Source organism: Gopherus evgoodei, chromosome 6 (genome assembly GCF_007399415.2).
Source record: "Gopherus evgoodei ecotype Sinaloan lineage chromosome 6, rGopEvg1_v1.p, whole genome shotgun sequence".
Lineage (NCBI taxonomy): Eukaryota > Metazoa > Chordata > Testudines > Testudinidae > Gopherus > Gopherus evgoodei.
The window spans coordinates 15351540-15374356 of NC_044327.1; the positions used below are offsets into that span (position 1 = coordinate 15351540).

Here is a 22817-nt window from a genome sequence, read left to right on the forward strand (position 1 = left end):
TCCCTGCCCCAGCCCTACACTCAAGGCCCTGCATGCAATTTCTCCACCCCGTTATGGCCCTCGGGCCAAAAGGTTTGCCAACCCCTTCCCTCGTACATGGTTTTATGCCATGGTTACCACAGACAGACCAAAGGATAAAGATGAACAACTCCTCATCATCATGGGGAGGCCTGTGCACGTTAACAGTGGAAAGTCCCTGAATGGTATTGGGATGGTATTGAATATTAAGGCCCCAAGTGCTCATCTCACGAGGTCTCTCTCAAAAGATTTCTCCCCTACCATCTCATGGGGCAGAGTTTCCTCCTCCCCCACCCCCACCCCCACAGGGCTGGCCCATAATTTCCACAAATTCTGGTGGAACAGCAGGAAGCCATGTGGAAGCCCTGTGCTCTCTGTAGTGCCAGGGCTTCCTCATACATCTCGAGGCTGCCCCAGGCACTCTCCTCAGAGGTCATTCCCTCACCGGGAGTGGGGAAGGGCACAGACAGTTAATACAGGCCAGGACTGTATCCACTGGGTGGGGGAATTCTCTATAACATTGGAGTTAGGATGATGCATGTGCCACAAACCCACTCCCTCTTCAATAGGGCCAAGGACAAAGAGGAACTCTGTTGCAGAGAGAGCTGACACCCCTTCCCGCACAGGAGGCATGCGATGCACTAGTAGATGGCGCCCTTCATGATCATATCATATGACTTGCTCTGTGTTGATTAATGACTTGGAGGAGGAATGCAAGTTGGTCACCACAACATGCAGGATCCTCTACAAAAAAAGTCTGGAGGGCCAACTTAGACAGACTCAGTGAAACCGTCCGCCCAGTGCACATGAGCAGTTAAGAAAGGGCACTAAAAGAAAGAGGTAGGAAATAATATAATATTAAATTGAACCAAGGTGCATCTCACGTCATGCGAATGGAAAGTTTTAGTTAAAAAAATAAATCCCAAACCCACAATGTTTGCCTTAAAGAGATACTGAGGAAACTAAAGAGACCCAAAGGGCAGGAAGAAAGATGGTTGGAGGAATGGCAAAACCCTATGGCTATTTAGACTAGAAAGGAGAAGATTTAGAGAGGACTTGACTAAAGTAGTCAAAGTGTTAAACAGGACAGTGAAAAACATCAGCCCTGCAACTCACACTGCCCCACAACACCAGAACAAGAGATTAGCACATTCAGAACAAATAAAAGAAAACCCTGCTGTAAGCAGTGTACAGTACTGTCAACCTGCGGAATTTATAAATTTTACAGGCTACTTGAAGACATGATGCAGCTAGATTTTTCTTATATAAATGTATTCACCTTTGCAATTTTTTAATGCCCATAAAGTCACGGCACTAACAATAATTAATACTAATGTAATAAAATCCATAGCCAAACCTCCACAAATCTAAATAATACATGTGTTCCCCCTGTACATCTACCTGGTGCCCAGTTCAGATACATGGGCAGGGAACTAGCACCGGGATTTGGCCATAAGCAAATTACTGGAGTGAGGAGAGAAGCGTCCACTGAAGCATTGAGTGTTGGCTTCTGCTTCAGGCAGGAAGCCTGAGTAGATGAATAAATTGGCTGATCCAGTAGGACAAGTTCTGTGTCCTTATAAAACATTTTACAATTTTTAAATAAATAGAAAGCAAAGAATGCTGGTAGAATTTATAACCATCAATCAGCAAACATACCTGGTTTTTATTTCTCTCATTTTAATCCTCATTGTACTACCCTATTTAAATACTTTTTCAAGAGTTAAATGGCCTGTAAAAACCAAGAGCTAATCTAACAAAGCAGCACAATTTAATTAGTAGCTAAGAGGACAGTATACATGAGAAAAATAGTTTTCAGTGTCTGACTGAAAACCAGGTCACTTAGCTTTATGTGGTTAACTAGCCAACAGGAAAGTATTGGATGTTAACACAAAAACAAAACAAATTTCCAATGTTTAATAATGCATAGCTATATGGCTCTAAGCTGCTATTTCTCCTGGGTTCCCAGCTAGACTGAAACAATTTTTATCCATCTTTATGAGATTGTACATATGCATACAGTGAGAGCAGTCTATTAAAGCAGATGCAGTGTATTTAAAAGTGCTCAATTAAAGTGTGGAATGTTTCTTTTAAATTAATACCCTTTTGAATAGCCATCTTCCATACAAAATTGTCTATTTCTATATTCCAACAATGTTCTACTATTATGCAGAGCAGCTTCAAAATATAACTTAATTGGAAGGCTCAATGTAATGAATATTCCTTCATTTCAAAAGAACTGTAAAGTCTATTTTTTATGTGCCAAATAGCTTTTTGTGTCTGCACCACTACCAAGGCCTGCCTTACTCCCCCAAAGCATGATCAGAGTGCTCTGCATTTCAGAACAGATTAATTAGACACAGGAGCAAATAGAAGAATGAAAAAAAGTGTCTATATTCACAGATAATTTGGCGATTGACAGGAAAAATAATTCCCTGGTGACATTGTTCACTAACATTGTTTGACCAGTTCTACCACATACACACTACTGACTTCAGTAGGACTACTCACACACTTAAAGTTAAGCATGTCTTTAAGTGCTTTGCTGGATTGGAGCCAGCATGCTCAGCACGTTGTAGGATTGAACCCATAGTGCAGTGGTCCCCAACGCGGTGCCTGTTGGCACCATGGCACCTGCCATGGCATTTATGTGTGCCCGCCTAGTGCCCAGCAGGGGAGAGAAGCCACAGCCCCACGCCTGCTGGGGATAGAGAACTCCGAGGCTACAGGCGCTGGTGTTCTCAGTCCCTGGCAGGCACGGGGCTGCACCTTCTCTCTGGTTTCTCCGGGACTGCAGACTGTGGGCGCCAGTGTTCTCTGTCCCTGGCAAGCGCGGAGCTGTGACTTAAGCTGGAGAGAAGCCGCGGTCCCGTGCCTGCTGGGGACAGAGAACTCTGGGCCTGTAGGCTGTGGGCGCCAGTGTTGTCTGTCCTCTCGGTTTCTCTCCAGCTTCTCTCTGCACTGCTCAGAACTGGCACAAAAAAAAAACAAAAACAAAAAACAAAAACAAAAAAAAACACTCCGACTCCACAGAATGGATGGAATGCCGCCCCATAGCATGTGCTGCCCCAGGCACATGCTTGCTCCACTGGTGCCTGAAGCCGGCCCTGTATGTGAGTAATTGTTGGTGCCTGCCACACTCTTCTGAAAACATGAATGTGCTACTGACCACAAAAAGGTTGGAGACCACTGCCATAGTGCATTTACAGATAGCCAAGTCAGTGAAACTGATTTATGGGGTAGAGATGGGAGGGAAAACAGAAGAAAATAGAGAATAAATCTAAGTAGTATGTTTACACTGGAAATCAAGAATGTCAATATTCATACATTTAAGGTATCCAGCCAATTCCCCACAGGCATATAATCTTTAGTCTGTCATTATCATCCCAATAGATTTACACAACCCATTCAACAAAACTTTAACTACCCTGTTTGATTGTTAAATCGATATATGGTGTTGGATATATTTTGGGGATATGTATGTTGTTCATTCAATGTATAATATAAAACACATCTGGTTATGTATAGTGTAGAATAAACGGTAGTAAAATCTGAAAATGTACCATTAATAAAATTTTTAGGAATATTACTCTGGGAAGGGAAGTTATGTGGACGGAGGGGGGAGGGGTCTGGTAGAATAAAAAATTACTAATATTTTTATACAATTAAATAAGAGAGCTGCATGAGGTTGTGGGGGGTCTGAATTTGTGTATGTAAATCTTAGAGTTGAATTTGTCACCGGAGCCTGATCATGTTAATGGATACTGAAGTCTTGCCTATGCAGTGAGTTAGCGTGTGGCAAGCCAGGTGAATCTACAGCGCACTAGCTTACTGCACTCTGTGACTTTCAGAACGCTGTCACAGTGTTTGCATGGAGGGTTAGGGTCTGTCTACACTACCAGCACTACAATGGCACAGCGGGGGCACTGCAGCTATGCTGCTGTAAGGTTATAGTGTAGCCACTTGCTACTGTGATAGAAGAGATTTTTCCATCACTGAAGTAAATTCACTCCCTCGAGAGGAAGCAGCTAGGCTGACGGAAGAATTCATCCGGCAACGTAGAGTATGCCCACTCTTAAACCACTACAAATAGTACAGCTGCAGTGCCACAGCTTCAGTAGGCACTTCCTATGCCAAAGGGAGGCATTTTCCTGTTGGTGTAAGTAATTCACCTTACCAAGAGGTGGTAGCTAGGTCGACGGAAGAATTCCCAGGATGCATCGGGGAAGGAGGAGGAGAGAGAGGAGAAGGAAAGAAAGAAAGTGAGCTCTGTGAAAGAGTGAGGGGAGAATAAACTTTGCCTTTGCTGTTATAAAGCTTCCCAAGTCTTCCTCAAAAGGGATCCAGGTACAGAACTAACTGGCAACAAGCACAAAAGAGCCACAGAGAAACAGAAATCTAACTTAACCAAGTGCCTCATGATTCCTGTTGCTGTGATCTCCTGTTGCTGCTCCCAGGAAAACTCCACTGGCCTAAAGCTGCTGCTATTTGCAAATACTACTTGCTGAGAAGAGAAATTTAAAGGGGCCGTGCCTATTTTTTCAAAGGGCTCCCTTTTCCCAGCCTGGACATTCCTCTGCAGTTCTGACTACCCCAACTTGCTTCCACACTTATTACCATGACACAAGTTCCGGCTCTGCTGTTCTTCATGCTGACTCCAAGAGATCCTCCACTCCCACGGGAACAACTTCACCCAGAAGTCTTACATCAGCAAGTGTATGCTTGCTCTGAAGCCTTCTACTTACACTCCAGAAAAGTGGAAAGCCTTACTGTTTCAGTGCCTTGATCTTGAAGGGCAGTGAATCTTCAGGCATCTGCCTCCCATTATTGATTTGCCGCAAGATATGGCAAGATCCATATGGTGCTGCTCTCCAAGCCCGGATGATCGTTTTAATTCTCTATTAAATGCTGTTGCCAAACACGTCAAGTTCTATTCCAATGCACAGGTGCCTCACGAACCTGTCAGCCACTATGTCGCTATATTATGTGAGCTGTGTGCAATCTGTGAATTTGCCAGTTTCCCAGATGAAATTACCAGAAATCAAATTGTCATGAGGATGACCAGTTTTCAGATTTGTGAATGATTCCTCATGACAAAAGGACTTACCTTGGAGAAACCACCTGATGAATGGGAAGTGCCATCCACTGTTCTAAGTCACTTTCCATGACACCAGATGTCTTCCTGCCTGCAGAGGTTAATGTAGTCCCGTACAAGACTGCAACCTGCAACATTCCTAAGTCTACATCCGCGTTGCCTCCCACATACCACATTGCTACCAAAGCTACAGAAGCAGTGCACAGGTCATAAGGCAGACTTTCAAGGATGCCCTAAGAAATCAGTATGCAAGAACTGCAACAAAAAAGGACATTTTGCTAAAGTCAGTAAGTCTGCCAGCAGTGTTGCATCTGGAGTCTTCACACATGAAGATGATGGTGAACTGAATCCTGATGGTGTTCGAAATGTGAGAGATTACCACACCACCAAGTGCGAGTCAATGGCCCTGAGAGGAGGACATTAGTGGATTCTGATTTTGCTTACACTATAATTCTCAGCCACCTCTAAACTGTGCTATTTTCCAGCTCCTAACTGAGTTGCATCCCCCAGACAAATACCCCAGAGGGTATGGTGCATCTCCCAACCCCACCAATGGTCTTTTTTGCAGCTGCTCTCAAATACAAAGGCCATAATACCCGAGGGAAAATCTATGTAATCCAAAAGGCAATTTCTAGTTTAGGAAAGAATCATCAAAGGGATCTTCAGATGATATTAGATCTGAATAGTACAGAACCTGTCCTGCAAACTGAGGATAGGCTACAGTCAGGAATTGTCTCCGACTTTCCAGAAGTTTTCACTGATACCACAGGTGTAGCAAAAAAGGTTCAAAGCACAAGATCCAGCTAAAAAACAAAGTGATGCCTGTCTAGCATAAAGTGTAAACATACCAATTGCATTGAGACAACCACCCAATGGGGAGATTCTGAAACTATGCAAAGCAGAGATCATTGAACCAATTGATTCATCAGAATGAATTTCTCCTGTCGTTGTTGCCAGGAAGGCTAATAGTGCTATCTGCATGTGTGTGGACTTGAGAGCACTCAACTCCAACATGTTGTGGATTGCCATCCTCTACCCAACATCAACAAAATGCTGCTCACCTTGAAGGAGGCAAGAGTCTTTACAACCCTTGATTTACCCACCGCTTACCTCCAGATCCCCTTAATGGAAGAATCCCGCAAGTACACAGCTCTCATCACTCCAGAAGGTGTGTTCCAATTCAAGCGGATGCCATTTGGGATAGTCTCTGCAGCATCCGTATTCCAGAGAATGATGCATGGGATCTTTGGAGAGACAAGGGGCGTTACTTACTTTCAAGATGACATTCTAGTTTATATACAGTGTAGTTGTAGCTCTGTTGGTCCCAGGATATTAGAGAGACAAGGTGGGTGAGGTAATATCTTTTATTGGACCAACATCTGTTGGTGCAAGAGACAAGCTTTCAAGCTACACAGAGCTCTTCCTCAGAACAATAAAAGAAAAGCTGGATATTACCTCACCCACCTTGTCATTCGAGTGTATGGCAAAGATGTATCCAAACATGATGTAATCCTAAAATAGGTTCTAGAAAAACTTTGGCTACATGGACTTACCAACAGCAACAAGAAATGGCAATTGTGTACAATCTGACATATCTAGTGCACACATTCTCTCAGAATGGCATACAACCAAAAGAAGACCTGGTGAAAGCCATTCATGATTCACCAGAGCCTGACAACAAGGACTAATTTCAATCCTTCTTGGAAATGTGTGAATACTACTTTATGTTTTTACAGCACTTTACTATAAAAGTAGTTCCTCTTTTAGTCATCACCTAAAAAAGGATGTGAGGATTGAATGAGATGAAATGTGCAAGAACTGCTTTAATGAGATAAAACATGCAATTTCCACCAGCCTGGCTCTTAGCCCTTTTGATTCTGAGAAGCAAACAATTGTCACAACAGATGCTTGAAAGTATGGTGCTGTCTTGACTCAGCTAAAAAAAATGGACAAGAAGTCACTATGGCATTTGCCTCCAGAGCCCTGACTGATCCAGAAAACTCCTATTCTGTCATTGAGAAGAAGCTCTGGCATGTTTCTGGGCAATAAGAATGTTCAGAACTTACCCGTGGGATAGGAGATTTATCTTAAGATCTGATCAAACCTCTTTCAGGTTTTCTTCAACACGTGAGGCTCTGGATGAGCACCACCAAGAATTGTCAAGTGGGCCACCAAACTAATGGACTTTGATTTCCAGACAGTGTATCTTACAGGTACTGTGACAGACCCAGGCCAGTGGGGTACAGGAGTCTGGTAGAGGGCAAATATACTGGTCACTGGATGAGTAGTTTTCTGTTCCCTGAGTGACCAGAGCAGTGGCTGCTCTAGAGTAATCAGGAACCTGCTAGAACCAATTAAAGCAGCCAGGCTGATTAGAACACCTGCAGCCAATCAAGGCAGGCTAATCAGAGCATCTGGGTTTTAAAAGGAGCTCACTCCAGTCAGGTGAGGAGGAGCCAGAGGAGAGGAACTGCGTGTGAGGAGCTGAGAGCAAGAGGCGCAAGGAGCTGAGACTGAGATGGTGTGCTGTTGGAGGACTAAGGAGTACAAGCGTTATCAGACACCAGGAGGAAGGTCCTGTGGTGAGGATAAAGAAGGTGGAGGCCTTGGGGAAGTAGCCCAGGGAGTTATAGCTGTCGCTGTCATGCAGCTGTTACAGGAGGCACTATAGACAGCTGCAATCCACAGGGCCCTGGTCTGGAACCCGGAGTGGAGGGCGGGCCCGGGTTCCCTCGAAACCTCCCCACTCCTGATCAGGCACAGGAGAAGTTGACCCAGACTGTGGGGAAGATCACTGATGTTAGCAAATCTGCCAAATAAGAGCAGAACCCACCAAGGTAGAGGAGGAACTTTGTCATAGTACCAAGAACATCACTGAAGACTGTCTGCCTGGCCTGCTCATATCTTATCATGAGGGTTCAATTGTGAACAGTGATGAAGAGATCATCTTTGCACAGATCTCTGCTGCAACTCAAGGAGTGATCACAGAATCAGAGTGAGCAACAGCCATGAGAGAAGACAAGGTACTTCAGGACCTAAAGACTTATACAGTCAATGGGCGGCCTTATAAGATGAGGATACCAGAACACTTGCAACCATATAGACACGTATCACAAGATCTGTCCTTGTCAATTAATGCATTTTGAGAATTGGCCATCTTGTTGTGCCTATGTGTCTGAGAGAATGATTGATCCACCTGGCACATGAAGGACATCTCAGGAGGAGTCTAACTGAAAGACAACTGTGACAAGAGTTCTAATGGCCAGGAATGGACAAGCAGGTTGAGGAAATAATCAAGAATTGCATTGCTTGTGCAAGTAGTTATAAGTCACAGAAAACCTTCAGCATGCCTCTCACGCCAGTTGACTATCCCAACTGTCCATGAAAGAAAATGGTTCTCGAAATAATGGGATCATTTGAAGAAGATCAGTCTGTTATGCAAAGGTTTGTCATAGTAATGGTAGACTATCATTCAAAGTGGTAGGAAGTTACATTCACTGGAAAGGTTAATGATACAATTCCTGTCATTGGTCTTCACTCACAAAGGATTTCCCAAGGAATTGGTATCTGACAATGGAATGCAATTGACCTCTGCTGAAAAGCAACAATACCTGAATAGCAATGGTACTGAGCATAGTTTTTTTATACCATTGAGAGCCAATGAGAATGAACAAACCATAAAAAGCTTTACACAAAACACCGTTTGCTTACAGGACCACTCCACACTCAACAACAAGAGTATCATCCTTTGAACTGTTAAGAGCATGCAAGGCTAATACACAAGTTACACCTGTCAAGGGCTTACAAATTCTCTTTTTCAACCAAACCTTCCAATGAAACTATTCATGAACGTGTTAAGAACAAACAAGAGAAATACAAACTGGATGCAGATCGTAAGCCAGAGGCTAAGCCTCAAAAGGTTCAAATGGGAGATTTTGTTTACATAAAGCTGCCATATAGTCAAAAGACGACATTCAAGACATTCATGCCCTATGTAGATAAGAGAAATCTGAGGAGATTCTGCTGTATTTAGGATGACCATATTTCCCTATGCTGAATACGAGTCACCTGGTAAAATTACTGATATTCAATCAAGTTCAATGGCAATCAGTCAGAACTGTGCAGAGAAATGTTTTCTCCCCCATTCTGCCTCTTGCCCTCCACCATCAAATTTAGAATTTCACTGCCCCCCAAAACATACAGGTGTGAGGTACGGAATGGGCAAGAGTCAGTCCTGGATCAAAAAGCACACTGCATGTAACAACTATGAAAAGTTCCTGATTAGAGGTGTGTCAGCTAATTTCCACTAACATATTTCTCTATCATCCTGGGACAAACTTGTATGCAGGTCTCTTGGAAGAAAACAAAGTATACCAATTACATTTTCCATGTTCTTTGCTCCAGAGTGCCATTTCTCTGCCACTTCTGTTTCCACATCTCTCTCCCATGCCTTCCCCAGGCTTCATGTGTTGGCAAAACTTAATTTTTTTTATTGCATTTTGGAAATGTTACCTGATCCACCAACACAAAATCCCTATTGGATGAGTATAATAAGTGTGCATTATAATCATTATCTCCATTTTACAGATAAGGAAATTAAGTCACAAAACATAAGTGATCTGACCAATGCCACAAAAGAAGTAAGTGTCAGAACTGGAATTAAAACAGAAGAGTCCCTTGTGGTCAGTCCACGAGGCATTGATGCTTCTCACGCTATTGAGCTGTCTCTCCTTGTGGCAAAAGATTACATTAGATGCCAATGAATGGAGCAAGCTCTATTTCAAGCAGCCAAGTGTGCAGAGCTGGAAGATGTAAATTCCAGATGGAGGAGACTCACCCACACTAGCTCAGATCAAGTGTAGCCATGACACCACAAGCAGCAGGAGGGGATCATAGTTGGGACAGCTAGTCATACTCAGATGGGATCATACTTAGGGCAGCTAATCCCTGCCTCTATGGCTACATTTCTATTTTTAGCGCACTAGCTCAATCTAAGCCAGTGCGGATGTGTTTCCTCAGGCTGCAATCTACACTTTCCCACTCTAGTCTAGGCAGACCCAGGGTCTCTGCAAGCCTCATAATTTGGCTCTATGGGGAAAAGCTGGGTCACCTTCCATTTTACCCTATAATAAGTCCAATTCAAATTCCGACCCAATTACAGTCACAGAACCATAGAATCATAGACTATTAGGGTTGGAAGGGGCCTCAGGAGGTCATCTAGTCCAACCCCCTGCTCAAAGCAATCACATTACCCATTCCAGCAAAGTGAGCATAAAGAAAGTCTACAGAAAAATGTTTGGTTATGTTTACAGTACAGAATCATTCCATGTCATGGACGCCTCATAGCTGTCTCTAAAACTGCGCAAGTTCAAAAATTAAGTGGGATTTTTCAAATCCAGTCTGTATGTTAAATTTCAGACCGCCATTAAGAAGCACACACAGCATACAAGTGCATTTTATACTGGGGTGATATGAAATTAAAACAAAGAGTTGAATAGTATCCCTTCAAATTGTTAATGCAAATAAATTAAATCCAGTGAAAACTCAGAAGATCTATGAGAAAAAGATGTCAGGATGTATAGCAGGTACAGGCTACACCTGCTATAGGTAAGGTTATAAAAGAGTATCAATTGTATCCCACTTTTTTCACATTTTACCCCCAAACATTTGCCTTTTGGACTGAAATTTTCCACATTTACTCTCTGAGCAAAGGTGAGACTATCTATGCACCTAGCTTATAGTCATTTCATCTAAACCTCCCTATTCAGAACAGCACTTAAGCACATTCTTAAGTCCCACAGACATCACTTTAACACGCTTAACTTTGCACATGTGGTTATCTTTAAACATGTGCTTAAGTACTCTTCTGAAGAAGGATGGACTTAAGCACTGCTTACATACTTTCCTGAACTGGCACCCGGAGACCATCTTTGGAAGGGGGCTAGTATCAGTGGCATATCTCAGAGGGATAAAGCTGAAGACATGTCCAAGAAAAAACAACACAGGCCACCATTGAGAAGGAAGGCGGAGAACACAAATGCAGATGTGTCATTTATATATTTGCTGCAATAGCAAAGGATTTAAAGAACAGGAGTAAAAATTATTTTCACGAAAATAATGTGGTGCTTTCCCATAATTTTTGCAGCCACTTTTGGCTTCCCAGCTCAGCACCGCTGTTTCCATTTATTAAAGGGACATTGTTAGGTTAATAGAAGTTACATTATAAAAATTAATTTCCTCTTCACTTCTATAGCACTGCTCTTCCACAGAACTCCAAGCACTTCACAGACATTAATAGATTACTCCTCACAATATCCCTGAGAAATAGACAAGGATGATTCCGTTTTACAGCTAGGAAAAATCAGGGTCAGATACTTGGGGCTTGTCATCCGTGCAACATTAACTAGACTAGCGTTGCCTTTAACTTGGGTCCTGTTCTATGCAAAAGATCTTAACTCAAGTGCATTGGTGCTTTTAATTCAAGTTGACTGGCCTGTCAAAGGATATATCAAGGCAGGCAATAGGTGAACTGCAGTCAAATCCAGACCACCAGATGCTTTTGACCAGACCATGAAATTTTTTTACTTATTATTGTTATATTAATTTTCTCTGGAGGCTGGACTTTGACTATACTTTGACCAAGAAATGTGGACCTTGACAAAAAAACAATTGATTACCCTGATCTAGGTTAAAACTGGAGTTAGCACATCTCATAAGCTGTCAGCAACTCTGCAGTGTGGACACAGAGTGTGGACACAGTTCCACTCAAGGGCTGCTAGTCCTCCAATGCTTTCCCACAATTCCCTCCATGTGCCTAGAAAGGGAAAGAATTAATAGAGCAGCTCAGCTTACTGTAATGCAACCCCAAAAGTCTTAGGGTACACCTAGACTTTGAGACGTAATTTCCAGCTCAAGGAGACATACCTGTGCTACATTTGATTAAGATAGTGTGATAAAAATAGAGGTGTTGCCACTGTGGCAGGAGGAGGAGCTAACTGCCCAGGAGGATTCCCTTTGAGACCCCAGATACGTACTTGGATACCAGCTAGCCCCTCCGCCATGTGCACCACCACGGCTACTCATCTATTTTTAGCATGCTAGCTTGGTCTGAGCTCACTCGAGTATGTCTCCTCCAGCTGGCAATCACACCTGAGCTCAAAGTGTAGATGTACCCTTAGTACCACACATGGATGCATACAGTGCAAGCATAGACACAGCAACTTGTGTGTTACTTTGCAGTGTAGCCACCCTCACATGAGCTAGGCTAACTTGAGGAGCAACTTGAGTGTGGGTAACTAGAGTTTACTCTGTACTGAGGACAAACACTAAGTGTCTTATCCAAAGTCTCACGCAAGTCAGTGGCAAAATCACTTAAACAACTCAGACGCTTGACTCATAGTTAGCTACTCTGCCCACGAAATCACACTTCTCTGGAAATACAATTCCTGAGATCATAAAAACTAGGAGAATTTTAAATAACTATTTAATTTTCACTATTTATGCTGTTTGAATACTTTGTTTATTTGACTCAATTTGGACAAAACAGAGTCATCAGTTTGGCTTTTTCACATTGTATCTAGTCAGTTTCAATAGCCATTTCTCATGTACTAGCAAGAGACTAAGATACAGGGATTTGAGTTTCAGACACTGCACAAGGATGTTTAAATCCATTAAAGTACATCAGTAAGGTTAAGATTTTGTCTCCATTATTTTTAGTAAAAGTCACGGATGGGCTGTGGGCAATAAACAAAAATTCACGGAAGCCTGTGAACTGTCTGTGACTTTTACTAAAAATAACTAAGGACTGAAAGGGAGCAGGAAGGAGAGAATGACAGCGCTAGGCCCCCCTGTGGCAGCTTGGAGCTCCAGGGCCACCACCGCCCATCGCAGATGAGAGGTCTGGCCCCACCACCCCCGGCTCAGGGCTGAAGATGTAGAAAATGTCATGGAGGTCTCTGAAAGTCACGGAACCCATGACCTCTGTGACCTCAGTGACAAAATCTTATCCTTATGTATCATAAATCATAACTTCTAATAACGGTTATGGACATTTTAAAAAAATCCATTTCCTGACAATATTTGTTATTATTTACAGTAGTTCCTGGAGGCATCAACCAGGAAGGGCCATATATATACTACATACCTGTATATAATAAATGACAAATGCTACCCAAAAGAGCTTGCAGTCGAAGCTCTTGCAAAGATTAACCTCCATGCTTAATTTTACACATGTGAATAGCCATATTGAAATTATTGGGATTACTCACGTTCATAAAGTTAAGCATGTGCATAGGTCTTAGCAGAATCAGGGCCTGAAAGACAAGACATAAGAGGTGGAGGAGAAAAGTTGGAAGATTGTATTGAAATATCGTATTGTATTTGTTGCACTAACTAGCAGTATGTACAATTCTTAGCCGAATGGTGGCAGCTGTCAGTTGTGGTAGCCCATGAATTTTTGCATTTGCAGACCTTTTAAAAAACAACATCCTAAATCTATGGTCAAATTGACTGTACCTGACATTATCATCTTTTTTTAAATGACTGCTGTTTGTTTACATGCCAACATGCCCTAAAGCATGTGGGACTGGTGTTTTAAAATGATTCCAAGTTTAAGACGAAGATGTAAGTCATTATGAAGCTACAAATTCAAACAGTTTTTTTTATTACTATTTCATTTTTAGTTGTGATGTCATCTTAGATTAGTAATTTGTTACATGATCAAAGTTGTTTCTTTTTCTTTTTAATTGCCCTACCATTTTAATCCAACACTGAAAATATTCAGTTAATCACATCAGGTCTAATTCAGAATTGCTCCTGGAACAGGTGCTGCACAGCAGCAGAGAAAGCATTTCCGTTTAATTGACTAATAAATATTCTCTGCTTCTCCTTGGCATTATAATGTAAGAACATATCCAAATAAAATAAAAATCAACAAAAATTGTTGCAGAATTCCATGGATTTTGAATCAGACCATCACAAAAGTCAGTTTTTTGGTAGATTTCTGTTGCCCCAGCCTTTTGCTAAGAAGTTACTGGTTAAAGTTGGACCTGGAAAGTGGGAGAGTAGAAAATAATTAAGGCTTTTGATATATGGTATTGATCATTGAAGAGGCTGTCAACAACTTGAAATCTAGTCAGTTTTAAAAGATGAGTTGTAAAGTGGTTTCAGGTACTACACTTGCCCATTTTTGTGGATTTACAGTCAATTGTTCCTATTTTTAAAAATGTTTTTCTCTCACCTGTTGCTGTATGAAAGACTCTCACAGACAACAGGGGAAACTCACTGATTTACTAATTCAACAGGGTTAGAAATGGAACTGAGCACATAAAAAGAGCTGTCAAATGCAGGACATAAACAAACTGAGGGGAGCGGGTAGCAAAGACAGACTGTTTTTGCCCCCTCTAATTTCCTTCAGTTTAGGTGTTATTTATAACTGTTTGTTAAAAAAAAAATCAGACGGATTGTTAAGACAATAACTCTTCAGTTCATATCATAGGAAAGAAAAAGCAATGAGTGAATATTTCCTGTCGGGAAGGATCACAGAATTAAACCTAAAATATTGTTAGGCTCAATTCTGCAAATTCCTACTCACATGAAAACCTTTGCTCATGTAAATGTTTCCACTGGAAGGGCGCCAGACAACAGATTCAGGGGAAAGTAACAGAAAAGGGGACTGGATAAAGGAAGGAACTGTTCAGCAATGCAAACAACATGGAATTTTGATAACTGGTGGACTGGGAAATGAGGGACCATTTATTATAGCCAATGAGAACAGCACAGTAAAGATACTAAATAACTTATTGCCTTGCAAATGTCATGTCAGACTTGAGAGAGGTACACAAGCTTGAGTAAAATGCAGTACAGTTTTTAGATTTATTCTTTTCACCAAAGACTTTTCAGATAGGACCAGTGTATAACTGTCTATAACATTCGTTTATACTGAAACTTCCCTTTATATCTATGTATTACTGTGGATAGAATGCAATAAATTCCCGCAAGGTAGAAGGCTTCCATTTATCATTTTCATTTGCCCTTTGATAGTTTGTGTTTGGAACAGTCATATAAACAAGACTTTATTTATTTATTTCAGAACTCAGATTTACTAAACAAGAAAATGTACATAATAACTAGCCAACCAAGGATCTTATTATGGAATCCATGCAGTATATTTGTTACCTAGGAAACAAACTAGAGGACTGGTACACTGTAATTTCTGTCTTGCTACAGAATTCTCCAGTCCTGCAGGTAAATGAAGTTCATACATCAACAAATCAGCACCAAGGTCAAATAATTTAAGATGAAGCGGTCATTCTCCATGGGTCTTTTAAAAAGACAGAACTCTTTCAAGTTGCGTTGGGCTACTATGCAGATACATTAAGAAAACATTTAACTTAAGTTTTTGTTTTATTTAAAATATTTTTCATTACAAACATGACCTGTGTAAAACTGTTTAGAATTCATGCTCATTTACCTTTTCTTCCATATTCACGTCTCTCTACTTTGTTTTGCAAAAAAAAAAAAAATTATAAGTGATAGCATTTGAAAGCAAAGCCTTGCACTCAGCTTGAATTATCACTTGAATTATCAGATGTATAATAATCCTAGAGAGGATTAATTTCCATATATGTTTTTTAAGTACTTTACAAACACAAGTTAATCTTCACAACACCCTTGTGAATTGGGTAAGTAAGTAGTAGTATCCCCATTTCAGAGATGAAGGAAGATGAGTGACTCGCCCAAAGAGTAAAAGAGAATCACTGCCAAAACTGTATTAGAATCTTCCTAGTTCCCTATGGTGTGTTCAGAGCATCAGACCACAGACAACCATCTACAGCAAAGCTAACAAGCATGCTGCAAGGTTAAGAGGCATATTGGACATACCAAACAATCATATCACTGTAACTCTCTGGTTTTCCACTCAGTTAAAATTAGTCACAACACTGCTTATTTAAAACATTCAACTAAACTAACATCAAGATGAGATTTAAGGCACACTTTAATGAAGATTTATTTGATAACTGTCAAAGGTGAAAGGCTAACAAAGTAAACTGAATTTTAGCGCTCTGCAAACACAGCCACAGTGAGCCATTATTTTGGAACTGCACAAAAAAGTATACAGTACTTCCTCCTAAGAACTCAAGTTCAGGGAACTTCTTAGTGTATGCATATTGGAAGCTACAGTACTGACATGTAGAATGCATTAATTGCAAGAGCATACAGACGAAGATTAAAAGAGAGAAAATGAACTATATATCTGCTCAATAAAAATCAGCCTATCAATAGTAACCAAATAAAAAATGTTGAAGATGCTAGAAAGGTGTTAACTGTTTTTCAGCAAAAAAGTGTTTACCTTGCAGAAATTCAGCTATTCTAAACAGAAAACAAAGAAGGTCTGTGTAATGCTGTGTAACCGAGAACTGGTTTTCTGTCATTGTTTCAAAGAATAACTATACTACATATCTCAGAAGAGCCTTACACCGCACATAACTTAACACAATCCATTATCCCCCTGAACACTTTCTGTTGATATTTAGTTTATACAATATATCTTTGTTAAGTCTTATCTCTACTGCTGGCAGGGTGTAAAGTATGTAAACAACCCTTCAATTTGTTGGTTTACTTTTTATAACACTTCAAAGGGCTGATCAACTTTAGCACAAGATTGAAAAATATATTTTGCTTAAAGTCAAAAATAAGGAGGAGGCAGTCCTGGGTTTTAATCCAAGTTGAGTGGCAGATTCATTGCAGGGGCCTGAGGAAGTTACAAGCCTAGTTGTACTTTTGGCTTAAGAGTAACTGTAAAGTTAGAAAAAAGAAGGATTTAGGTGATTTTTTAAAAAAAGAAGCTCTTACATCCCAGTCAACATTTTCAGGATATATTTTTGTTTTAAATCTCAAAAATAAATAAATTAAATAAATAAAACCTAAGCACAATGACTGTCAAAGGGACGCAATTATTTTTGCACAGTCTTGTATATATTAGCAAGTACACTAAGGGCTTGCTTCTGCTCCCACTCCCATACAAATCAATAGAAAAACTCCAATTAAGCTTAATGATGCAGGATCAAACCCTGACTATCTACAATCCTAACTATACAGCACAACTAATGTTGATAATATAAGGGGGGGGGAAGCATCCTATAATAAAAATTTTACTATTGAAATCAAAACTATGTTGCAGTTTTTATTTTTACCCATTGAATTGCCTATTGTCACTAATAACTCAGCTTGATTTTTTTTTAGGAAATAACATTAATTTTAATTTAGTATTATTTAATATTCAGCTGAGTAACAAGTGCTATTTATAACCATTAATCCCAGGGAGGAAGGTAAGTTTTAACATTTCACACCAGTTCTTACTGATGGGAGAAAAGTCTGCTTTTAACTGCTGAAATTAAACCATAGAAGGCTCAATCTCTCTGTCCACTACAATGTTTCTTTATTTTCCTTTGCTTGAGTGTCTTTCTGTACTTGTTTTACAATGCTCTGGTTTCCTCTCATTCCTGATTTGTCTTTCTGACAAACCAGGTTCAAGATGGGCTATAGGTTATGGTTTTAAATGCTTCTACTGTTTATTCATTACCAAGAATTGGATCTTTTGGATTTCCTGCAACAATCATTCACGAGAGACGCTTCCAACGTGTGATATACAAAACTTACTACAAAAATCGCATGTATTATAAAAGATCCTGCTTCTCAATACATGGGGGGGAGGGGGAGATTAAGCTATATAAGGTTGCGTCCACACAACCACACTTGCAGCCGCAAAGCTATACTAAAAAGGGATGGAGGGTTGATTAGAGCCTGAACAACAGCAGCTAAATCCAGTTCATCCTCTAATCGTTTCTGCATATGTTCAAGGTACCACAATCAGCATCAAGCTGTTTACCTAAACCCGCTCTAGACAGAAACTCTGTTTGCTCTATAAAAACAGGTCCAGGCTTTCCCCTACTACACAGATAACCCAGCCTCTGTCTCTAAAGATGTACCGATAACACTTCACTACACTTTTGCTTAAATAAGCCGCTTATGTAAAGATGTCAGGTGGGGAGAGGTTGGGGGCGGGGGCGGGGGGGTATTGTACATCCCAAATCGCAAAAGCAATGGCAAAAATAATGCAGAACTTTTATATCCAGGAGTGCGTTAAAAACAAAGAAATAAAATAGATCCAAGGACACACACACACACACACACCCCTCTGGAATCTGAACTCTGAAATAACCTACACAGCTCAGCTCCTGCAGCCTCCCGCCAGTGCTGCCAGCCAAGCCCACCCCTGGGTGGGTGTCTTCCTTGATAGCAAACCCCAGCCCCTGTGCGCAGCCTCGCGGACAGAGACACCTCCTCCTCCTCCCCCGTTAGAAACAATAAATAACACCGCGAGCAGCAAACGAGCAAGCGGCCCCTTCCCTTCCCTTCCCCGGCCGGCCGGCCGGCGCTGCCCCGCAGCACACGCCGCTCGCGGGAGTGGGAAACTCTCCCTCCTGCTGGCTCAGCCTCAGCTGGGGGCCGGGGAGGCAAAGAGAGCGGGGCCCCTTTTCGCAGAAAGAAGTCGAAGTGAAAAGGGAAACCAACCCATTCTGCCCCTCTGTATGAACCGATCTCACACACAGAAAGGGTCTGTCCCCCCTATACACACCCCTCTCCACACAACCATTCCTCCCCAACGCACACACACACCCCTCTCCACACAACCACTCCTCTCCACACAACCATTCCTACCCAACACACACACACAGCCCTCTCCACACAACCACTCCTCTCCACACAACCATTCCTACCCAACACACACACAGACCCTTCTCCACACAGCCATTCCTCCCCAACACACACACACCTCTCTCCACACAACCATTCCTCCCCCCCCCACACGCACACACACCCCTCTCCATACAACCATTCCTCCCGAACACACACACACACCCCTCTCCACACAACCATTCCTCTCCAACACAACCACTCCTCTCCAACACACACAGACCCCTCTCCACACAGCCATTCCTCTTCAACATACACACACACCCCTCTCCACATAACCATTCCTCTCCAAAACACACAAACTCCTCTCCACACAGCCATTCTTCCCCAACACCCACCCATCCACACAACCATTCCTCTCCAACACACACACATCCCTCTCCATACAGCCATTCCTCTCCAACACACACACCCCTCTCCATAGTCATTCCTCCCCAACACACACACACACCCCTCTCCACACAGCCATTCCTCTCCAACACACACACACACCCCTCTCCACACAACCATTCCTCTCCAACACAACCACTCCTCTCCACACAACCACTCCTCTCCAACACACACACAGACCCCTCTCCACACAGCCATTCCTCCTCAACATACACACACATACCCCTCTCCACACAACCATTCCTCTCCAAAACACACATACCCCTCTTCACACAACCATTCTTCCCCAACACACCCATCCCTCTCCACATAACCATTCCTCCCCAATATAGTCCTTTCCCCCCACAAGTCATAGCACACACACACACACACACACACACACAGCCATTCCTCCCCAATACAGTCTATTTTCCTCACAACCCCAAACTACCCTCTCAATACACACACACACACACACTTTCCACTCAACTATTCCTCCCCAACACACACACCTCTGTACACAGCCAACCCCCTCCCAATACACACCTCACGCCCAGGAGCTCCCCCCGCATAACACACCACCCTCCAGACAGGGGCAGAAAAACTAGGGAATAGGGCGAAAGGTGGGTTAAGCTGATTCATTCATGCCCTAAAAACTTTGTTAAAAAACAAACAAACAAACAAACAAGACCTGATCTCTGCTAAGTTATCTAGGGTTGACTCATCTGAATCATTTGGTTGATGCTCTCCTGACCCTCCTCCACTTACCCCCAACACACACACACACACACACACACACACACACACTGCATGTAACTTCTCTCACCTATACCTCTCTCCGCCATTCAATTACCATCCCATCTCCCCCCTCATCCTCCAACACAAAAGAGAGTCTCTGTGTGCACATGCACCCACAGAGATGTCCATCATCTCCCCCCTACACACACACACACACTTCCTAACTGTCCCTACACAAAGAGAGGGACACTGAGTCTAGAGCCACACAGGTTTCCTAAGCACCCTCCTTCCCCTACGCACAAAGAGAGACAGAGTATGTATCCCCCCAACACACACACACACACCCCCTGCTGTGCCCCCCAGCAGTCACCTACCTGCAGGTGTCTGTCCATAGGAATGCGGGGTGGGGGGGGAGGCTGTGGTCTATTCCTTGTATTGGCTGGGGCGGGTAGGGTGATATGGTGAGGGGGTGGCTGTGGGGAGGGGAAAGTGTCTCCCATCCCCCGGTCACTGGCTTCTCTCTGTGTCCTCCTCCACCCCCCACCGTGTGTGCGTGTGTGTGTGCGCCAGGCTCCCCTCCGCCTCCGCCCGCTGATATTCAATGCTCAGGGAGAGAGACACACAGAGAGCTCGTATCAGCTACCGGAAATCGAAGCCCTGGTCATAAATATACCACAGGAAGTGTGCAATAATACACACACACACACATGCACACAGCGCTGCCCTCGCCCCCCCACTCCCAGCCGCTGCCAGCCCGGACACTGCCTGCAGTTGGGGGTGGGGTGGAGAAAGGGGAAACCTCAGCAGTATAATATTCTGTGTATCTCCAGCTCCAGAGAGGTGCTAGCTAGAAATCCGCATTAGATACAGCTATGGCATACAGACATTATACCTATGTACACTAAAGATTATAGTGCATGCCCCATTTTATAGATTGCTGTGTAGACGTAATATAGACCCACTGTACATGGGTATACGCGCATATATCTTAATAATGTGTTTATAGACACACATATGCATCCTATGACTAACATAACAAAGCTTTTGTATAGTATGGCAGCATGTATAGACCCACACACTAAACGCACATATAGCATGTGTGTATAGATACGCATATCCAGGATCTATACACACGATGTGTTATATACGACCTATACACACACACACACTGTACACATGCATAGCTGTAGTGTCTATGTGTATACATCTACACATATACAGGATTTGATATTACACACACACCCGGGTTGTAAAGGACAATTGGACTGAAGGAGATTTTAAAACCCGCTCTCTGAAATTGTGAATTTCATTGAAATGCAAACATTCCCCATCCCTCAGTCGGAGCCAGCCAGAAATGAACTCTCCCCCGCATCCCCAGTGAGCTACCATTCAATGTTATTTTATATTTCTATTGTAAATATTGAATCATGCGATATGTGTCACTAATTTGGGAACTTAAAGTGCTACTTAAAATGGGCTCTTAACAGCTAATTCCACCCTCCCCGCCCCGGAAAACAACCCCCCAGCCCCTCTCGAATGTATTATTTTTAGACGGGGAGGGGGGACAAAGAGAGGTGAAAGCAGCTTGCATTTGGCGCTGGCTGTGATTGCTTTGTGCAGAAATCCCCCCTCCCCTCTGCCAGCCAGAGGGCTGTGGTGGTTAATATCTCATCCAGGAGGGAGAAAGATGGAGGAGCTGGAGGGAGAGGGAGAGAGCCTGTTATTCAATGGCGAGGCAATAAACAGCACTTTAAACACAATGTCAAGCAAATACCCGCCTTAGGACATCTGTGAAACCTCTTCCCTTCCTCTGGGTCCAAGGAGAAGCAGCAGGGAATGCATCGCGGGAGACACATCTGTGCTTCACTCTTATTAAATTAAAGCAGCTCTGGCCATATTCTTTGCGGGTTTTATTTGGGAGATGGGGGGGGGGTAAACAGGGATTAATTAAAGTGCTGGGCTACTTCTCTCTTCCCAGTTGTGTTTCATGAGGCAGTGCTGCTGCTTGGTGGAGCTGCTGGAAATTGCACAGGAATCCTTCCCCTTCCTGGCTTTGGCCATGGGAGAGTAAACGCTGGTGTTAAACTAAAGGAAAGTGTCTGAAGGGAAAGAATGGAGAGGAAAGAGAGGCCCTGTGTGTGTGAGTGAGCCTTTTAAAAAACGACAGTAGTTTGGACATGTGTTAGCTCCCAAGTGCTAACCTTCACATTTTCCTTGACCAAATAGCCTATGTTAAAGCTAAAGTTGCCTTGGCTACTCTAACCTGTTAAAAATACACCTTTTCCCTAGAGAAGACCAGGCCAGTGTCTGTGAGTGAGAAAGAAGCAGCATTTACTATAGCAGGCAAAGATGTAAACATGTATTTAACCAACATTTCTCAGACTTCTTTGAATACCTCTGCTAGATTACTGTACTCTGACCCCAGACATAGCAACACACACCTGGCCCTAAATTGTGTGTGCACATGCTTAACTTCAAGCAAGTGAACAGAGCCACTGAAGTCATGTGGACTATTCCTGTTCTTAAAGTTAAGCATGTGCTTAAGTGCTATGCTGAATCAGAATGAGGTTGGAAACTGTAAGTGGATACTGTGCATTCTAAGCCCTGCTTTGGAAAACCAACACAGGGTAGCATATGGCCCTGTCCAGTTCTGTATTTGAAAATCATGTACAGCTACATGGAGTATCATTCAAACACAGGGGGCTTTAATCCAACCACATATGTATAGTTTTTTTAAAAAAAGAAAATATAAAAAAACCCTAAAAAAACAAGGAATGAAATAAAAAAGCAAGATTATTGCTGAAATTTTGAATGGGATAAACATCAAGAATGCCAAAGT

The 22817-nt window shown here is 42.5% G+C and overlaps 1 protein-coding gene across 5 annotated transcripts in view; it reads right to left on the minus strand.

Moving 5' to 3' along the window:
* Positions 1 to 21899, minus strand: part of KIAA1958 (KIAA1958 ortholog) — a 126025-nt gene extending 104126 nt beyond the window's left edge. For 2 of the 5 annotated variants that reach the window (XM_030566963.1, XM_030566957.1), the window contains exons 1-2: positions 20353 to 20612; positions 6224 to 6357 (exon numbers count right to left, since the gene is read on the minus strand). The gene's annotated coding sequence lies outside the window, so the exon portion shown is untranslated. Of the gene's footprint in view, positions 1 to 6223; positions 6358 to 13380; positions 13418 to 20352; positions 20613 to 21752 lie in introns of those variants that run through there. The other 3 variants (XM_030566960.1, XM_030566959.1, XM_030566961.1) reach the window with 3 other exon arrangements.
* Positions 21900 to 22817: the final 918 nt, after the last annotated feature.